A 19,984-nucleotide genomic window follows, 5' to 3' on the forward strand; every position below is an offset into this window, starting at 1 on the left:
CTTCGCTCACTAGAACATCTCTCAATTATATGAGACCGTTTATAAATTTCCCTTCATCAGCTCCACACAGAGTACAACCTAATCCGAAATTAATGTAATAATTCATTTCAAAGCTACTAATTGTACATATGGACATGGTTATTTGAATGTACTCGTAGTACTGTCTTGCATGCAGTGCATTATGGATAGTGTGGATTTACCATATCTTCTGCAGGGTGCAGAAGATAAACAGTGCTTATGCCTTGCTTACTAGGGACCTCTAGGAGCATCTTGCAGTACTGCACCTAGACATGCAGTGCAGGTGCTTTATTCACTAGGGCCCTTTAGGAGCAGCTTGGGGTACTGCACCTAGAAATGCAGTGCTATTGTCTTGCTCACTAGGTACCTCTAGGAGCAGCTTGTGGTACTGCACCGAGACATACAATTCTGGTGCCTTGCTCACTAGGTACCTCTAGGTGCAGCTTGCGGTACTGCACTGAGACATCCAATGCTGGTTCCTGGCTCACTAGGCAAGCATTTACAGTGCACTAGGTCTCACAATACTGAAAGTATGAGCTATTGGCGTTGCATTATTATTTACAACGCCAATACCTCAAACTATCAGTAATGCAAGACCTATTGCATTAAAAATGCTTGTTAGGAATGGTGTTAGCCAAGGCCTTTTGATTTTACTAAAACATTTCTACTATACTAACATAATGGGGCTTTCAGCCACCTCTTCTCTTCCATTGGTCTGTTGTTTTGTCAGACACATTTTACTTCCACCCACTACAGCATTTAGCATGGGGTACTGAGTCAGCCTAGTTAAGCCACTGGTTAACTTCACTCTGAGTGACTGCATTTTGTTCTTTCACAAGGAAAACATTCGCACACAAGCTAGTTCCCTTCAGTCCCAGAGCAAGTGTTTTTCTTTTTACTTTATAATTACTTTGGTGTTACCTTTGTGTTTAGAGACTGATGCGACAGCAGGACGCTTCTGACGTGACCACAGGGCACATCCCATCTGTATCAGACCATATCTCTCATGCCAATGCTGCTGTAAGTTTCTTCGGGAGTGTTATGCTATTTCACAGCATACCACATCGTGTTCATTTGAAACTGTTCTGTATTAAGTTATCCTCTTATTATGTTTTCTTTCTCTCCTTATTTCTTTCCTTCTTTTTGCTTCCTTACTTCTTTCTTTCTTTCCTGTTGTCTTTCTTTTCATACTGCCCTCCTCCTTCTGTGTTTCTTTCTTCCTTTCTTCCTTTCATTAATTCTTTGTTTGTTTCTTTTCGTCTTAACTTCCTTCCTTCTGTCTTTCCTTATTCTTTCTTAAAGGGCTAGAGTCTTGCAGCCAATGCCAGACGGATTGTCTTGTTTGGTCTGTGTTAACCAAGACCTTTTAATTTTACTAAAATTATGTGCACAACATAATTACTTACTGGGTCTTTTGGCCGGACGTCATCCATTAGTCTGTGGTTGGTGTCATTACATTTTACTTCCACCTACTCCAGCATGACTGACTTTATTAAAGAGTTACGGTATGCCTCAACGTTCACAAGGACCACATCCACACACAGAGAAGTTCCCTACAGGGCCAGGGACTACTATGGTCATTTTTTTTGTTTTTAGACCCCAAAAGTGTTTGCCTGTAGCAATTTATTTTTTTTGATTGATGTGGTCCTGGCATATTCCTTAAGAAATAAAGTTTACTATGGTCATTTGTTTTTGTTTTTAGACCCCTAAAGTATTTGCCTGTAGCAATTTATTTTTTTTGATTGATGTGGTCCTGGCATATTCCCAAAGAAATAAAGTTTTGCTAAAACCATGATGAAACAAGAACTACCAGAGGCTGGTGGTCAACTACAGACCCACTGGCTTTGCCAGTGCTTGTTTTCTGATTTGTTATGCCTTTTGTTGCAATGCCTTATATTGTTTTTAGGTATCCTACAGAGTGAGACTGGTATCATAGTAGGCATGAGGTAATTATGTGAAAGTAATTAAGAATACATTTACTCGGATTATTTTTTTACCACCTGCTTTTTTAGGTCTTGCACCTGGTGACGTAGCGCGAAGCGCGTCGCCTGCGAGACCTATAGTTGTCGACCCTGCTTTCAATGGCCCTGAAAATTAGACAGGAGATGGGCACACGCAGGCTGCATGCCGGAATCGGATCGGGTCGCGCGCCTGAACACGTGCTCCATTGTGACTGTGAACTGTAGCTTTCAGTTTCGTTGTTAATCATGTCCAGCTGGTTTTCACATTTTAAGCACTGGGCATCACCATTTTAAACAGACACGCTCTGCCCTTCCCTGCCTTTTAACTGTGGCTTCTCCGCTTCCTTCCCCCGTGTCCTGCTCCAATATCCTGTCCGTCGTCGCACCTTCCGTTCTCCAATTCTATAACATAGGAAGGACTCGCAGCCCGCCCCACTCCTCCCCTCCCCCGTACCCTGCCCACTCCCCCTTCCCCCCCGTACCCTGCCCACTCACGCCAATCCTCACCGGTGCTGGTCCATTGACAGGACTGACTGGGCCTCCCCCGTCGACATGGACTTCTCGCAGCTGTCCTCTCGGGCCGCGACTTCCCTGAGATTTTCAAACATGAACTGCCAGCTTCCAAGGGGGCCGCGCGGGGCAGAAGCCCCGCTCCCACCAGTCGCAGCGGGTCACAGGGCAGGCACGAGACGCAGGTCAGAGGGCTGGCAGGAGACGCAGGTCAATTGACACCTGTGATCTGGTAGGAGGCGCGAGCCTAGCGCCTGGCACTAGACGGCAAGGCAGGAGCCGTGGACCTGGCGCGAGACGCAGGACAGAAGCAGTGTGGCCTGGCGCGAGAGGACAGTCAGAGGCCTGTGGTCTACTGCGAGGCCCTGCACTGCTGCTGCTCACTGCGCGGGGCTGTGACCGGGGCTGAGCTCAGACAAGGTCACAAAGAGTAGGGGCCTCGGGGGTCACACGGAAATCTAAAACAAGAGGTGTATGGGGCATCAGAGGGGCAGGGGAGGGCCGTCAGCCTTCTGGCCAGGTGTAAAGTCAGAGACTGGGGTCCCAGGTACAGGCGAATGCATTCATAAAAAAAATAAAACGGAAGCAAATGTAAGACTATTTGAGAAAGGACAGCGGACGCGTCCGGGGGCACTACATTCCAAAATTCTATAACATAAGAAGGATTCGCAGCCCGCCCCACTCCTCCCCTCCCCCCGTACCATGCCCACTCACGCCAATCCTCACCGGTGCTGGTCCATTGACAGAACTGATTGGTCCTCCCCCGTCGACATGGACTTCTCACAGCGTCCTCTCGGGCCGCGACTTCCCTGAGACTTTCAAACGTGAACTGCCAGCTTCCTAGGGGGGCGCGCGGGGCGGAAGCCCCGCTCCCACCAGTCGCAGCGGGTCACAGGGCGGGCACGAGACCCGGGTCAGAGGGCTGGCACGAGATGCAGGTCAATCGACACCTGTGATCTGGTAGGAGGCGCAAGCCTAGCGCCTAGTTTTTTGAGCTGTCTCCTTTGTGCACTTCTCTCCCCCTCCTCTGTGTTGCTCGCTGTCACCCCTGTGCTTCTTTTTGTGCCCCCTTCCTTCTCTCTACCTGTTGTGCCCCGCCCCTCTGTGTTGCTTTCCCCCAATCCCTGTCTTTCTTATGTCCTCCTTCCTGACCTCTCTGTTGCCTCTTCGTCCCATTTTGATTCTTCGTTCCCCGCCGTTAAATGACGTTAAAAGTTGGCCATTTCCCAGGGCAGCACCTAAAATCAAAAGTACAATTCATTCTTTGCGCTCAGGACGCAGCCTCCGTGGAGTTCAGAAATGCCCCCTGCAGATATGTGCTGATGCGTGCTAATCGCTAATCGTTCCAGAAAGGAACATTAATATGTTTAGGGGAGGGTCCCCGTATCAACTAAAGCCATACACTTCTCTCTCACCCCTTACTTTGCATATTTCTGGACACTTGTGTTTTTTTTTCACTTTTACGCTACTTTTGTTTGCTTTGCGCTGACTGCTTTAATGAGGGGTTGTAACCGCTTTAGTGCACGGGACGACTCTGGCGTTCTACCCACCAGCTTTGTAGTGCAAAGGACGTCGACGGGTTCTCCTCTGTACTCGAAAAGAAAAGGTCAGTGGCCGTCCTCGTACTTGAAAAGAAAATATTTTGGGTGAATAGACCACAAAGTATTAATAATAAACCTGATGCAAGGGAAATGGTTCATTATTTCCTATATTGCGTAACGCCACCATGCACAGCTAGCTTGCTGACATCATAGCAAAATAAAATGAAAGCAGACCACTACTGGTGCGATCTGCATTAGCTTTTGCTTTGTGCCAGGGGACATAACTCCCACGTCCTCTTTCCAGCACTTTCTCTGCGAGTTGATCCCTGCTGGTGGTACACACTATTTTTGATTCGTTTGAAGGGGGGGGACAGGGCCCTGGGCATTGACCTGTGCTTTCCTCTGGGCAAAGAGTGTTTATGTATGGACGGATGGTTAACTGGAGAGGTGTGGCTCACTGGTTAGAGGCGGCAGACCTGTAAGCAGAGAACGGCCCGGGACCAGGGTTCAATTCCCCACGCGGCAGGGTCTTGGACCAGGGTCAACGGACTCGATAATTCTCGCCTCGGTGCCTACTCTAACCAGGGAACACACTCGGTAACTCTGGGCATTAAGCTTGCCTCATCTCTACAATGGCCCCCCACAGACGCCAGGGATGCCTGGTTTCACCCTGGAGATACCCAGAAAGGGACCATCTCACAGGGAAAACCAGGACGGGTTCCCCAGCGGTCTACAGCGCCAGGACACTCAGGTAGAGTAACAGTGCGCTTTACAAGTATCCAACATTTACATTTAACTCCGCTTGCATCCATGATAACTTTCAGCACAGGGCAATGGGTCAGCCACTTCCGACATAATCTCTGTTGCCTGCCCCATATGTATGTGACTTTCAGTATTTTTCAGATCCACCTGAAAATGAGTGTGCTTTAGTGCCAGGATTGGCAGTCAATTCCTTTGGTTTTCTTTTTTTTACTCGAATTTCTTTCCTCAGTTTTTTATTTTCAATATTTTAGAGCATAATGCGGCTCCCAGATATGCTAACAGACGGCATGCTTGCCACTCATTACATCTGCAGTGTGCCACACCCAGCAAGACCACAGCCTCCATTCCAGGCCACTACCGCAGGGTTGTATTGTCCATAGTGTCACTGCTCTCACATTCCAAGATGCCAACCATTTGGTTATAAATGTGGCAGCTATGCTGGAACTTCAAAACAGAAAAATGCCATGCATGATAAAATTGCCTCCTGCTGCATTTTATTTGTTATAGAAGCATATGCCTGCCATGGTTAGACAGCAGCATGGTTTCTTTTTCTATCTTGCTTATGGTGTTGTTTGTGGTTATGTAAGCAAGTGAATACAAGAATAAGTCGGGTAGTGACTGAATGGACACCAGTTATACGCAGAGTGGCAGAGTCCATCCACATATGATAACCGTTCATTATTTAATAAGGCTCTTTCATTTAAAAGCCAGACCTATTGGCATTGGCAGTGCTTCCTAAATACGCAAGAGACATTACTTTAAAGTAGACATTATTGTTGCTAGTTTAAAAATCTTTGCAGTGTGACAGTTTGCCAAAAACGGAAAAAACGAGATAGTGAACGGAGGCTTTTTTACCCCATTGTCAGGCAGAGTTTGCGATTTTCATACTTTGATGTAAGCAGTTCTATTTGCCTGCGTGCAATATGTGTGTGTGCGTGAAATGGTGTGTGTGCTTGCAATAGTGTGTGTGTGAGTGCAATGATAAGTGTGTGTGTTGGACAATAGTGTGTGTGTCCCGTGAGAGTGCGTGTGTACATGTGAGGAATCATGCATGTGTAAAATAGCGCTAAAGGCTGCGTGAAATCATTGTATGTATGTGATGGAGCGCTCATGTGTGTGCTGGAGGCACCAGAACCTGGGCTGCTATGGGAATTCACAAGGGCATATTATCAAGCCCATTATCGCCGCATTAGCGGCAGTTTCCTGCCGATAAAGCGGCGATAATTGTACCGCCTGTTCTTGATAATATGCCCCTGTGTGCTTTGAATGAAGCAGTCGGTGGGGTGGCCGCCTCGGCCTCTGCCCCCTGCGGTTCGTAGAGGTGTCCGGCTGGGGGCTGCAGCCCTCTCTGCAGATCTCTACCCTTCCCCTCTCTCTGACCCTCACCCTCTTCTTCACGGTCTGAGAGTGATGCAGTCCGTGTTGGTGCAGAGCCCAGTCGAGTCCTCATTCCACATCAACTCTGGGACTGCACAGTGGGGCCCGGGAGTCGTGAAAGCACTTTAGGTTCTTTTCCACCAAAACCAAGCACTTGCACACAGAGCGGTCATTTCACTGTTTAATCAACTTTCAATGACATCTTGCAGAGACCCACTAGCACTTTGTGCAGAGTTTGTGATTTGATGTAAGCAGTTCTATTTGCCTGCGTGCAATAGTGTGCGTTTGCGTGAAAGGGTGTGTGTACGTGCAATAGTGTGTGTGCGTGCAATAGCATGTGTGTGCATCCAACGATGTGTGTGTGCGCAAATTGGTGTGTGTGTTGGACTCGGTGTGTCAGGTGAGATTGCTTGTGTACATGTGATGAATCATGCATGTGTAAGAGAGCGCTCAAGGCTACGTGAAATCATTGTATGTGATGGAGCGCGCGCGCGTGTGTGTGTGTGTGTGCTTTTTTTTGGGAGGCGTTGCGTGTCTGCGCCCGCCCCATGGAGCATGTGGTCAGGCTACTGTCTGAGGTTCCGCGTCACATGCTTTAAACAAGCATTTGCAATGCAATAGGTCTTGCATTTACGCAAGTTTGAGCTATTGACATTGCAAATAACAATGCCTTATATTTTTTTTGTAAAACATAAATAGAAGGCATTGTCATTTACAATGTCAATAGCTTGTTAATTATAATTAATTTCCTTTGTTGTACATGCTCTTCATGGAAACAGGTTTTTGTTACTGAGCCAATCTCTTTGTGTATTTTTTAAAATTCAGACAGAACAAGACCAAGCAGCAGCACCCTTTAGTCACAACAAAAATGCTAGACAAGCATTTGCAATGTAATAGGTCTCTCATTTGCTAGAGTTTGGGCTATTGGCATTATAAATGACAATGCCTTTTATTAATGTGTTTTGCAAACTTTCAAGCGGTGCGTAAGCACACACTTCAAACTTCTAGTCATTTCTTATGAGAAGAAAGGCTGGCAGTAACCGCTCCTCTTTTACTTTCAGCCTTGCTTCTCGTAAGCAAGCACTACAAGTACAAGGTGTGTGTTTATGCACCGCTTGCAGGATTTCAAAACATAAATAAAAAGCATTGGCATTTACAATGACAATAGCTCAAACTCTTGTAAATGCGAGACCTATTGCATTGCAAATGCTTGTTTATCTGCTGTATTAAAGTGCAGTATTTAGCAACAGGCATTAAGAGCAGGCAGGACACCTGAGATGCAGACAGAAGCGTGCGCCACTGAGCAATTTCAGTGACATCCCTCTAAAGGCTTGCACCGCATATTTACCACTGACACAGGAAGAATACATCGGGCAGCGCCTGAGAGCTCGTATCGTATTTTTAGGTAGATTGCAAGTACTGTCCGCACTTGAAAAATGTGGCTGTTTGATTGTATTACTTGCAAAGTCAAGAAGGGTTTCTGCTTGTTAACACTTCCCAAGGACGGGTGAGCACAGCAGTATTATATAATGTGGCTACTTCATGTAGTTTGTGTTTTGTTGTGTTATGTTTCCACTTAATGTGTTTCACGTTGTGACTCATAAACTTCTTTATGTATCATCTAAAAGGCTTCCAGTTTTCAGTTTTTAATGATTTTTACAGATAAATACAGATAGAAAATTAACTACTTTTTGTCTCTGTTCATTTGTAATATGGATAAATACGGAAAATACGTTTTCTTTTTTGGATACTACTATCAGTTGTAAGCGGTAGGTCAATAGCTGTGAAGATTGATAGGTAGGGGAGGAAAAATATTTTTTGAAATCCTAATAAAGCTTAAATAACTGCAACAGGATATCTGTTTTAGGTGTTCTATGATGCAAGTGGTATCAGATTACTGTTTTGTTCTGTAAATGACTAAAATCCATTGCATATTCAAACGCAAGTACTCATTTGTTGGTTAAAAAATGTGGAAATATACCTATTGGAGCTACATTTTTCACACTAAGCACAAAATAAAAATGCAGAAATACAGATAAAATGACTGAAAAATTAATATGGATAAGCACAGACAGAAATGCCCCAAAAATAAATACAATAAAAGTGGGAGCCCTAACCATTTACCATGATACTTGCGTGTTTTATGAACGTACTTTTTCAGATGCTGACCACAGATATCCCCAGGTGCAGCGGCCGAGTATGTTGACTGGTATTCAAAGAACGTCAACATATGTTTAAAGTGTAGAAGGTTGATAGGGTTTTGCTGCTGTTTGGGCAGTTCTCATCATCATCTGGAGGAATTAGTCCAGGAACAAATGTCTTGACATTATCGATATCTGCATACGGATGCTCCGTGTAAACGTATACATTGGGTTTAGATCTGGTAAGATACCAGCATTGTTCTCCCTCTTTACCTCTAATGAGTTTTCTTTCTTCTGCAGCCTTAGAATACTGCTTTTTAGGATTTCATTGCTTATGCGGCGCCACTTGTGCGAGGTTTGCCTTTTTCCAATTACTGCATCCTTTGTGCTTCATATTAACACACAAAGCATGGGCATTAGTCTTCGGAATGGATGCTGGAGAACAACTGCCTTATTCTTCTGCTTTGCAGTGTGAAAATACAGCCACTACAGAATTCCTTTTTTTTTAAGTTGTTTTTTTCACCAAGCAACAGCAGTGTGCATCATATTTGCATTGTTCCATTTTACATCTGAATCATGTCTCCATGTATACAATCACATGCATCATAAATAAAGCATATAATGTAGTTTCGATATATAAACATAACATTCAGTACACAGGATTATCATCTGATGTTCACAGTATTTGAACTCTCATGCCGCAGCTATGATCAGACTTGACTTCTACATGGGAACTACTGTGGCATATTGTTCAAATCGACAAGCATCACCCTTCCGCAACCATGGAACCCTCCGTAACTGGCAAAGAAGCGTTGTCTTGGGTTTGTTGTAAATAGTCCATTAATGGCTGCCAGAAATCTTTGTGTCTGGAGGCTTGGGGGAGTTCCTCCGCATATATCGGCCAGTGTTTCTTTACAATACAATAAATCAGTTATCCGGTCCTTAAATCTGGAAGGTCATTTGCTACCCCACTTTATAGCTACACGTCTTTTTGCCAGTAGAAGCGTCACCGCCAGGAATTTACGTCTTTTGGCTTGTTTGAGTTTACGAATTCCCAGTAGGCATACCAATGGCGTGTTCGGGATTAGTTCGGCCAGCATGTTCGATAGGGCATCTGTAATGTCTTGCCAATACTTGTTTAGACTTGGGACATGCCCAGGCAATGTGTAAGAAGTCAGCGCCGGGTGCCGAGCAACACAGACAATCGTCATCCTCTCTAAGGTTATATCTGTATAGTTGAGCCCATGTATAATATGTCTGATGAATAAACTTAAAATGCATAATCTTTAGATTACAGTTTGATGTAAGTAAATGTTACTGTGCACAGCTGTAGCTCCAGTCCTCTTCAAGTATAGTTTCCCCAGTTGTGTCCTCCCATCTCTTGAGCGACCTGTCTGGCCCTAAAACTTGCTCATTCTGGGAAACAGTGTATAGCCGTGTGACAAGGTTTGCACGTGTGGGTGCTGTCAAAAGTAGGGCCTGCATTGATGTGGGTTCTTCTAGGAACGATTCATACAAGTCTTTGACTGCTGCCCGTATTCGTAAGTATGCAAATCTCTTTAATGACATTTGATGTGCACAAAGAGATGGGTCATTGTGTAGGATAAATTCCTTGTGTGGAAATAAAGTGCCCATTGTCGATAACCCCATTTCCCCTAGCGTCATCTGCATTTTCTTTTCCTGTAAAACTGAAAGTTTGGGATGGTTAGCTAGCGGTAGTGCCAGAGCATATGGAGGGAGTTTCCATGCTCGTAGTGCTAGAATATACCCTAGATGTGCATTTGACCGTTTGTATCATGTCTCTGGGATAATAACTAATAGGGTCTGATAAGTAGTGAATGAGTCGGTTTGGATGGACACTGTCCTCCCCTACTGCAATATGTGGGATATGGGAGTGTGGTTGTATCCAATAGTGTGCATGATGTGCTTGTGCACAGTAGTAGTATAGTTGTAGATCAGGGGCAGCGAACCCACCCTGGTGATAGGGTTTCGTTAGTATCTTCCAACTGACCTAGGTTGCTTCCCAGCCCATGTGAGACGTTGTAATACTGTGCGCAGTTTAGCAAAGAAAGCCTTGTGAGCCATATCGGGATATTCCAGAAAACATATAAAAACCAAGGTAGTACTACCATTTTCTGGAGTACTATCCTGTCTGAAAGTGATAGGGGCACTTTTATGCATTTTTCGACGTTCTCTTCGAGTTTAGACATTGCTGTTCCATCATTTTCCCTTACCACTATGTCTGGGTCATGGTGGATCCAGATCACCAGATACTTCACTGGGTCGGTGTGCCATTGTAGTGGGTAGTCTAAAGTAGGCTGCGGGGTCTTTAATGTCAGAGGAATCACCACTGATTTGTCCCAATTTATACTAAGTCCGGAGTATTTCTCAAATTTGACATATTCTCTTATGAGTGGATTTAAATTTGTATCTGGGTACCTGGTGTAAAGTACCATGTCATCGGCATATAATGAAATCCCTACAGGACGAAGATGAAATTGTAAAGCTGCTTCCAGGTGTTTTTGTCTAATTTTACAGGCTAGTGGCTCCAACGTAAGTGCAAATAGGATAGGGGACAGGGGGAATCCCTGCCTCGTCCCACAACTTATTTCAATATGATTCGAGGTGATGCCGTTTAAACGCACTCCGGCTCTGGGTTCAGTGTACAGTAGAGATACCCATTTCAGGAAGGAGGCTGGGAATCCCATTCTGGTCAGGACTGTAAACATACACTCACACTCCACCGAATCAAATGCTTTGGCCGCATCTAGGAGGGCGGCCGCTGCAGGTAGTTCGGGGTTTAAACTGTGATACATTGCGAAAATGGTACATATATTCTGTGTTGTGGATCTAGTTGGGATAAAACCAGCCTGGTCTGGTAGTACTAGTGATCTCAGTAGGGGTTGGATTCTATTCGCTATGATCTTAGCCATACTTTTTGCATCAGTATTTATAAGTGAGAGTGGGCGATATGATTCACATATCTTTCAGGGTCGTTACCAGGTTTGGCGAGGGCTATTAACAGAGCTTCACGTAACGACAACGGAAGAACGCCTTCCTTGTACGCCTCTGCATACATCTCGGCTAAGTGGGGCCCTAGAAGGTCTCTGAATTCTTTGTAAAATTCGCCTGGTAAACCATCCAGGCCTGGTGCTTTATTGTAAGGCAGGGAGTTAATTGCTTCTCTAAATTCGTCCTCTGTTATGTGGTGACTGAAGTATTCCCTGTGTGTTTCCGAAAGTCATGCCAGGCCAATGTTGTCTAGATAGTCATGTTTGTCTGGTCGAGGGGTCGTCATCTGTGTAGTGTATAGTCTATAATAATAGGACATAAAGCTCTCCAGAATGGTGGGATTGTCATAAATTGGCACACCATATTCAGTTGTGAGTTGCATTATATGTGCATTTGTGTGCATCGGTCTAATTTTGTGTGAAAGTGTCCTACTAGGTCATCCCCCTTCCCCGTAGGCCCTGGCTTATATACCGCAGAGATAGATATTTAATTTCAGTGTCAGCAAATTCATTGCACCTAATATCTGCTAGGAGTGCAGCATCCATCGTGGCAGTGTAGTCCTCTTCCAATTTCCTGATTTCCCTTTCCACCATGGCCATCTGCTGCAGTATATCCCTAAGTATTCCTGCATGTTTACTTATGCAATGCCCCCTTATGGTCACTTTAAATGCCTCCCAAAGCATTCTAGAGCTCTGTATAGAGCCAAGGTTCAGCTGAAAGAAGTCTGTGATCGCTTGATGTAATTCGCTACGGAACACCTGGTCTTGCAATGCAGAGTGTTGGAGTCTCCATGTAAATTGTCTAGGAGTATGAGTGGGGATAGCTAGTTCCAGACACACAGGGGAGTGGTCTGAAAGCGTCCCAGGATAGATGTTCCACTGCCTTAGTCCAAGTACTAATTTCCCGCGTAGTTAGCCAGTAATCCAACCTGGACCAAGAGTTATGAGTCAATGAGGTACATGTGCCTTCTTTGGGACCTGGGTTCCTCAACCTCCAAACATCCACCAAAGACCAGTCCTCTATGCCCTCTTTCAAGGATGTAGCTGCTCCTTTCCCATATTTATCGTTACCTGATGACCTATCCATTGACGGGTCCAAACATGTGTTTTTGTCTCCCCCCCACAAAACAGCTGTGGGTTGGGATTTGCGAAGCTTGGCCCAGATACAGTCGTAGAATAAAGGATCGTCTACGTTTGGTCTGTATACCGTAACTATTGTAAGTAATGTGCCCCCGAAATTGCCTTGCAAAATTATTTCCCTGGTTGTCTGTTAGTGTATTAAATAGTGTGAAAGGGGTATTACGTTTGATCAATATTAATACACCTCTAGCATAGTTTGAGTAGGAGGATGCTACACGAAACATTGCCCATTTGTCCCCGACTCTGCACTCCCGCTTGGGCGCTAGGTGAGTTTCCTGAAGACAGGCGACATCAACCTTATGCCTGTCTAAGTAAGCTAGCACTTTCCGGATTTTTTGTGGGTTTTGGAGTCCCCTAGCATTCCAAGTCAAGAAAGTCAATGATCGAGCTTGTTTCAGATCAGTCGCCATATAGTATATAATGTAAAAGAAGATGCATGTAGTATTGTATCAGTCTAGGAACCACATAGCATAAAATAGCATTGATCACATACTTGAAGCTACTCAGCGATTTTCTCAATTTCCTCCCCCGTCCCTCCCCCTCCCACTCCGCCGAACCCGTATCAGCGAAGACATTTCCTGTGATTAGCCCGTACCCCTATTCCCCCCACATTAAACTACCAGAAAACTCAGAAATCTTAAACAGGTGCACACTCGAGGGCACTGAGCTGCCGAGTCTTTAACCCTTCTCTAGATCTGCCGAAGGGGGGAGGCCTACTCAGCCTCAAATCTTTGCACTTCTACAGCTAACAGTACTGTAAAGCTGTAGAAGTGCAATTAATATACATGTATAGTAATTCAAAACAGATTATCTATTTGTAGCAGACAATGGTGTTCCCCCAGCGGGGGGAACAGAACTATATAGTAATATCGCTGCCGCTGTCAAGTTACTTATCTGGATGGCGTATTCATGTCATTGCCTCATCACGGCAGAAGTGTCCACATTATAATGAGAGCATAAGACAAATCCCCCGACCGGTGCATCTACGGGATTGACCAGTAGTCCGCAGTGTATCGTCTACCAAATAGCCAGTTTGACTGTTAGGATGCCAGCACCTCACACAACAGGATCGTGGACTGTAACAGGAGCAATGCTCTCGCAACCACAAAGCAGTGTAAAAAACACACAAAACAGTAGTAACAGTAAGGTAGAAAACAACAGCAGATCTTATATTCTCAAATTTTTCAAAGACGTTTATTGGATCCACATTCAGCCGACACGTGTTTCGTCGTGTTCAAAAGTGGAGTCAACACGACTCTTCAGGGCTGACAAAAGATAAAAACAACATATGTATAGTACATTTTGCTAAAAGCGCATCTTGTACATAATTCAGTGTTACAGGTGTGCATGGTGGTGACAGTGAGTTTCAATCCACGGGTATTACGTGTCTAGCGTCCGTATTCGTGAATACAAAAAACAAAAAACCGTGCACATCTGCATGCCTATATGGTGATGATGGTGCAAGCCATGCGTGAGGCAAAACAAAAAAACATAAATGTATGTTTATTTGTTTTTGATGCAGGGAATCGCGTCACCTGTTTTGTCATGCTCACGAAGATCCGCATTTGAAGAGGGATCAGGGTGCAAAAGTGTTTATTTTGCTCCAAAAATAAAAAAGAGGTGTATCGTGCTCAGTGTTGAGTGAAGGGTCTAAATAAAAAAGGGCCTCATGCACATCGGATACATTACTACTATCAACACTCGCATACCTGGTAAATAGACCCAGGCATCTATGGGTCGATGCAAAACGTAGGTATGGTTGAGCGAAGAATCTATTTGGCACAAGAGAAAGAGACTTCAGTTAAGAAAAAACGGGAGGAAAAGCTCAGAGCGGGCACGTGGTTGTAGTTACAGGGTGCCTTTAAAAGTATAGTTCACTCTCGCTTACCCTGTGTATAAATTGACGGGTAATCAAAGTCTGAAAGATCCAAAGCACCCTGATTCCGGGTTGGGAATTAAGAGTACAACTGATTTTCTGACGTGGGCGCTCACTGAGGCGCATTAGTATAAAAAAGAAAGAGACTGTAGGGACAAAACGGGGAAAGTGCAACAAACCGTAAGCACACGCATGTTATATGGCATTAGAAATGCCAGATTCAGTTAGAACGGAGACAATAGTATGAACCAACTCGTAATACAAAATTAACATACCTAGACACGTGTAAGTGTCTGACTATACCGGGAGGGGATCCAATAAGAGTTAAGGGCTGGATTTTTGTTCCGTAATCTTTACGCAAGTAGTGCACTTAAATGGACAAAAACCAACAAAGAACAAAAGGAAAGGGGAGTCAAAGGGCCGCAAGAGTAACGGGCTGCACAACGTAAATGGCAAGTGCACAGTGTGCCGTGGTCTCACCTGTAGTTTGGAATCCCTCCTTGATATACAGAGTTATTCTGGCTTACTTGATACTCATCTCTCATTTGTTCTTAGCCAGTTTATTTAACAGAGGAGGCGATCCGCCTTCACCCGCTAGTGCCCCATTAGTGTTTCAAGTATTTTGTACTTCTTTCCTCACCTAAAATGGTGGCTTACGATGGTTCCTCGTAACTCATACAGCGCATTCTAGCTGTGGTTTGACATAGACTATATGATTCGTTCCGGTTTCCGGTCACGTGGCCGTCTTTGGAACACGGCGACCGGGAACACACAGAGGAGGGATTCCAAACTACAGGTGAGACCACGGCACACTGTGCACTTGCCATTTACGTTGTGCAGCCCGTTACTCTTGCGGCCCTTTGACTCCCCTTTCCTTTTGTTCTTTGTTGGTTTTTGTCCATTTCAGTGCACTACTTGCGTAAAGATTACGGAACAAAAATCCAGCCCTTAACTATTATTGGATCCCCTCCCGGTATAGTCAGACACTTACACGTGTCTAGGTATGTTAATTTTGTATTACGAGTTGGTTCATACTATTGTCTCCGTTCTAACTGAATCTGGCATTTCTAATGCCATATAACATACGTGTGCTTACGGTTTGTTGCACTTTCCCCGTTTTGTCCCTACAGTCTCTTTCTTTTTTATACTAATGCGCCTCAGTGAGCGCCCACGTCAGAAAATCAGTCGTACTCTTAATTCCCAACCCGGAATCAGGGTGCTTTGGATCTTTCAGACTTTGATTACCCGTCAATTTATACACAGGGTAAGCGAGAGTGAACTATACTTTTAAAGGCACCCTGTAACTACAACCACGTGCCCGCTCTGAGCTTTTCCTCCCGTTTTTTCTTAACTGAAGTCTCTTACTCTTGTGCCAAATAGATTCTTCGCTCAACCATACCTACGTTTTGCATCGACCCATAGATGCCTGGGTCTATTTACCAGGTATGCGAGTGTTGATAGTAGTAATGTATCCGATGTGCATGAGGCCCTTTTTTATTTAGACCCTTCACTCAACACTGAGCACGATACACCTCTTTTTTATTTTTGGAGCAAAATAAACACTTTTGCACCCTGATCCCTCTTCAAATGCGGATCTTCGTGAGCATGACAAAACAGGTGACGCGATTCCCTGCATCAAAAACAAATAAACATACATTTATGTTTTTTTGTTTTGCCTCACGCATGGCTTGCACCATCATCACCATATAGGCATGCAGATGTGCACGGTTTTTTGTTTTTTGTATTCACGAATACGGACGCTAGACACGTAATACCCGTGGATTGAAACTCACTGTCACCACCATGCACACCTGTAACACTGAATTCTGTACAAGATGCGCTTTTAGCAAAATGTACTATACATATGTTGTTTTTATCTTTTGTCAGCCCTGAAGAGTCGTGTTGACTCCACTTTTGAACACGACGAAATACGTGTCGGCTGAATGTGGATCCAATAAACGTCTTTGAAAAATTTGAGAATATAAGATCTGCTGTTGTTTTCTACCTTACTGTTACTACTGTTTTGTGTGTTTTTTACACTGCTTTGTGGTTGCGAGAGCATTGCTCCTATTTCAATAACGAAGGTCTTTTAGATTTTCTTAGAACGGTTTAGGGTTACTCCGTTCGCTCTTTACGCACCACGCCACAGACACTATTTCCCTTCGAAGCGTAACGTTTACTTTAGGTAGAGCGCCTTCTATCTGTAATCACTATAAACCCTTTCAGCTGTCTCCCAGGATCGTGGACTGTGTTGCTCCAGTTCATGACTCTCACTCTACATCCGACATAACCCTTCTATCTGGCAGTCTGTCTCTCGGAGACCTTCTACGAGCTCCTTGTGGTTTCCGTAGTTGTAGATATTTCATGACATATTTAGGTTCATTAAATATCTTTGCGGACCCCTCATCAGTAACCTTAAGCCTGGCAGGGTACAGCATAGCGTAAGGGATTTGCAGATCTTGGAGTTTCTGTTTTGCTGGTCCAAATTTCTTCCTTGCTTCCTGCACTGATTGTGTGAAATCTGGATATAAAGCTAATTCCATGCCCTCATGTCATAAAGTGCCCAGTTCACGAGCTTAATGTACCGCCGTGTCTCTGTCCCCATAGTTTAGCAACTTGGCAATGATGGGTCTAGTACCCAACGGGGGTCTAGGGGCAAGGGACCTGTGTGCTCTTTCTATTATGAAGACCTCCGAGAAGGTATCTCTACCCTGCTACATATTTCTCCATGGGGCCTGAGTTTGTAGTTTCCGCAATTCCCATTATTCGAATATTGCTTCTGCTGGACCTGGCTTCCAAATCTTCTGCTTTTGACGTCAATGCTCCCAACTGTTTGTCTAGCTTGGTCTGTTTGGTGGTGATTTCATTATTGGTGTCTTCGACTTCCGATATCCGCCGTTCAGCCATGTCAATCCTCTCAGTATGTCCTTCCAGTCTCTCCGACATTCTGTCCACTCTGTGTGTCAAGGAGCCAATTTTGCTGTCGATGTTTGTGAGTGCAGTTTGTATAGTGAGGAACATCGACTGGATATCAGGTGCGGTGATACTAGTTGATGTCGCCGCGGGTGGGAGTGCTTGTTGGTCCTCCGTAGGGTGATCCAGCGCTTTCTTAGATTGGTCAAAGTTTATCTTCGGCTGATTTTTGTCTGGTTTGCCCATGTTTGTAATAGACTTTATGTCACGCTGCAGCACCAAGTATGTAGACAATTGTCTCAGGCAGGTGGGTGGTACTATGCCCTGTCAGGTAGCCTATGTAGCATATTCCACCGGTGTGTCTCCCCTTGGCTCCTCGTCCAGAGCGCCGGCAAATGTCATCCAGGGGTCTGTACTTACTAGGCAGGCCACTCCCCACCCGACCAGTAGCGTGTTATGGCGCTCACTTTGCGGCGAGAAGGTGTTTACTTCTTGTACACCCACCAGTTCTGGTCACAGTGATATCCCAGGGTGCCGTATTTGTGAATTTGGGCCTCAGCTCCCAACAAATCGCCCTGATCAAGTTCGCAGTTTCAGGGGAGAGCCTTTACCTTCTTGCCAGCCCCTCTATGCCTCAACCGGTGGCCACAGTGTTATTATTACAGCGCCTGGGGGGGCTGTCTTCCTACCCCCTATCGCAACATGTTGTTCCCAGTGTGGTAAATGGAACTGTAATGTCCTGGCGCCACTACGTTTCCCGGGGTGTCGTCTCTTCTCGGCAGTTACAGCACAGCTGGGCCCCACTGCATGACCCATGGGTCTCTGACAGCCCCACCGTTGCTGTGGGCTAGGGGGAGATTGCGCCAAGGGCCCGACACCTCCACCAACTTCCCAACTTGTCCCCGCGGTATGTGCTACCCGCCGGTGGCAGCCGAAAATTCCAATTGTCCCAGCTCTCGCTCACTGCATATGTAGGCCGCAATCCCCTAAGCGATAATCAAAGAAAAGAAGGGGGGGTCACCCCGCTTGTACCTTCTTAAATGGCACACACCACCAGCTTCTTGATGCAGTGGGGGGGCGGGGGCCAGCCGGTCACATCTGGGGGGCGCTAAATCGGGTGACAGCAACTCCTACTTCCGCCCCGGAGACTAGGCCCTCACCAGTCCGGCCAACGCTGCTGTGCGTCACGGCCTGCCAGTGTACTCCAGGTCGATGCTTGGTTGCCTCCGCCGTGACGGTGGCCTCCCCAGTTCTCTTGGCAATATCTTCCATTTCAGACTGCAGCTTGTCCTGAAACTATCTATTTACAGGACCGCTGTAATGTTGGCCCGAAATCAGCTCAGAAGGCAGCAAAAATCACCGTAGTTGTGCAGGATGGCTATTATTTATGATGCCTCCCGGAGGAGCTCGCTCAGGGCGCAGCCATCTCTTGGCTCGGCAAGCTCCGCCCCCCCCCACTACAGCATTCCTTAATTTGAAAAGAAATAAGTGCCAGGGCTCCCATCAGGGGGCCACTGCAGCTTGCACCACACGTTGCCCCTGCTATGCTGCCAATGATAATAACAACACAACTACTAACCAACACACTCCTACAAGTGTGACAATTCAAACTATATCAGGACCCCAAAGCTATAAGAATGGTTTGGGCGGCAGGTAATAGTCATTTTTAATGTATATTCAAATAATAATTACCCGTTGTTGTGGTCATCTCGAAATTAGCCAGGCAAGGCGCCTTGTTACAGACTGTTTCTAGCGCCAGCGTTGACAGTTAAGTGCCGGTGTCAAGCAACGTAAACCATCAGCTCAGATTAAGCACTGCACTATAGTGTTTCTGTGGATGTGAGACGAAGCATTGGCCGGGTAACTTGCCGATACTTATTATTACTCCACTTCTCCTTTACTCATCACACATTGACTCTGCATGATGTGTGTTCACACAGAGATGATTTATGGCTGGGGCAAAGTGGGCTCTGACCCAGGGCCCCAGGCTTTCAGGGGGGCCCCTGATAGTGCCAGCTCTAATCTGCAGAGAATCTTGTCCTGAAGACCTTGAATGATTCGTAAATAGATTGCTTTAAATACTTTTTCCCTTTAACTTATTTTTAATATGAGTGATGTGTCAGAGTCCATTACAGACATATTACAGAGAAATGTGTTTGTGTTTAATGCAACATCCAGAAAAAAGTTTCTTTTAGATAAAAACAGGACCTCACATATGAGAAATGGGAGGGTGTTGCAAAGATTATTTGCAGTAATATTAGTGGGCTGCTACTGTGTTACAATATTGAAAACACACGTCACTATCCCAGAATATTAGATGTAACAACTTTAGAATTTGGATGAGTGCATCTGAGAACTGTCAGTGACTTGGTCAAAGAGAAGGTGAAAGAGCTGAAATTGTATCATACATTTTAAGTGTTATTCTGAACATAACCCCCCAAAATACATTCTACCCGGACACTCAAAATCCTTAAAATAACCCTGTGCTCATTTCTTCAGACAGGCACCATAATGCTGCCATTCCCAATCTCTTTTTTTCTCTATGAGCCCTGCCTTTCCCTCAAAAGGCTCCTCCTTTCCGCAAGGGAGGGTCTTCCCCTACCAATTCATGTACACATATACAACCAACAAAGATCATGTTGTTCACGGTGACCACCGAAGACACAGCCCGCACGATGAACACCATCCACTCCGGATCTCCAACCGACCCCTGCCCCCACCACGTCTTCAACAA

Source organism: Lissotriton helveticus, chromosome 6 (genome assembly GCF_964261635.1).
Source record: "Lissotriton helveticus chromosome 6, aLisHel1.1, whole genome shotgun sequence".
Classification (NCBI taxonomy): domain Eukaryota; kingdom Metazoa; phylum Chordata; class Amphibia; order Caudata; family Salamandridae; genus Lissotriton; species Lissotriton helveticus.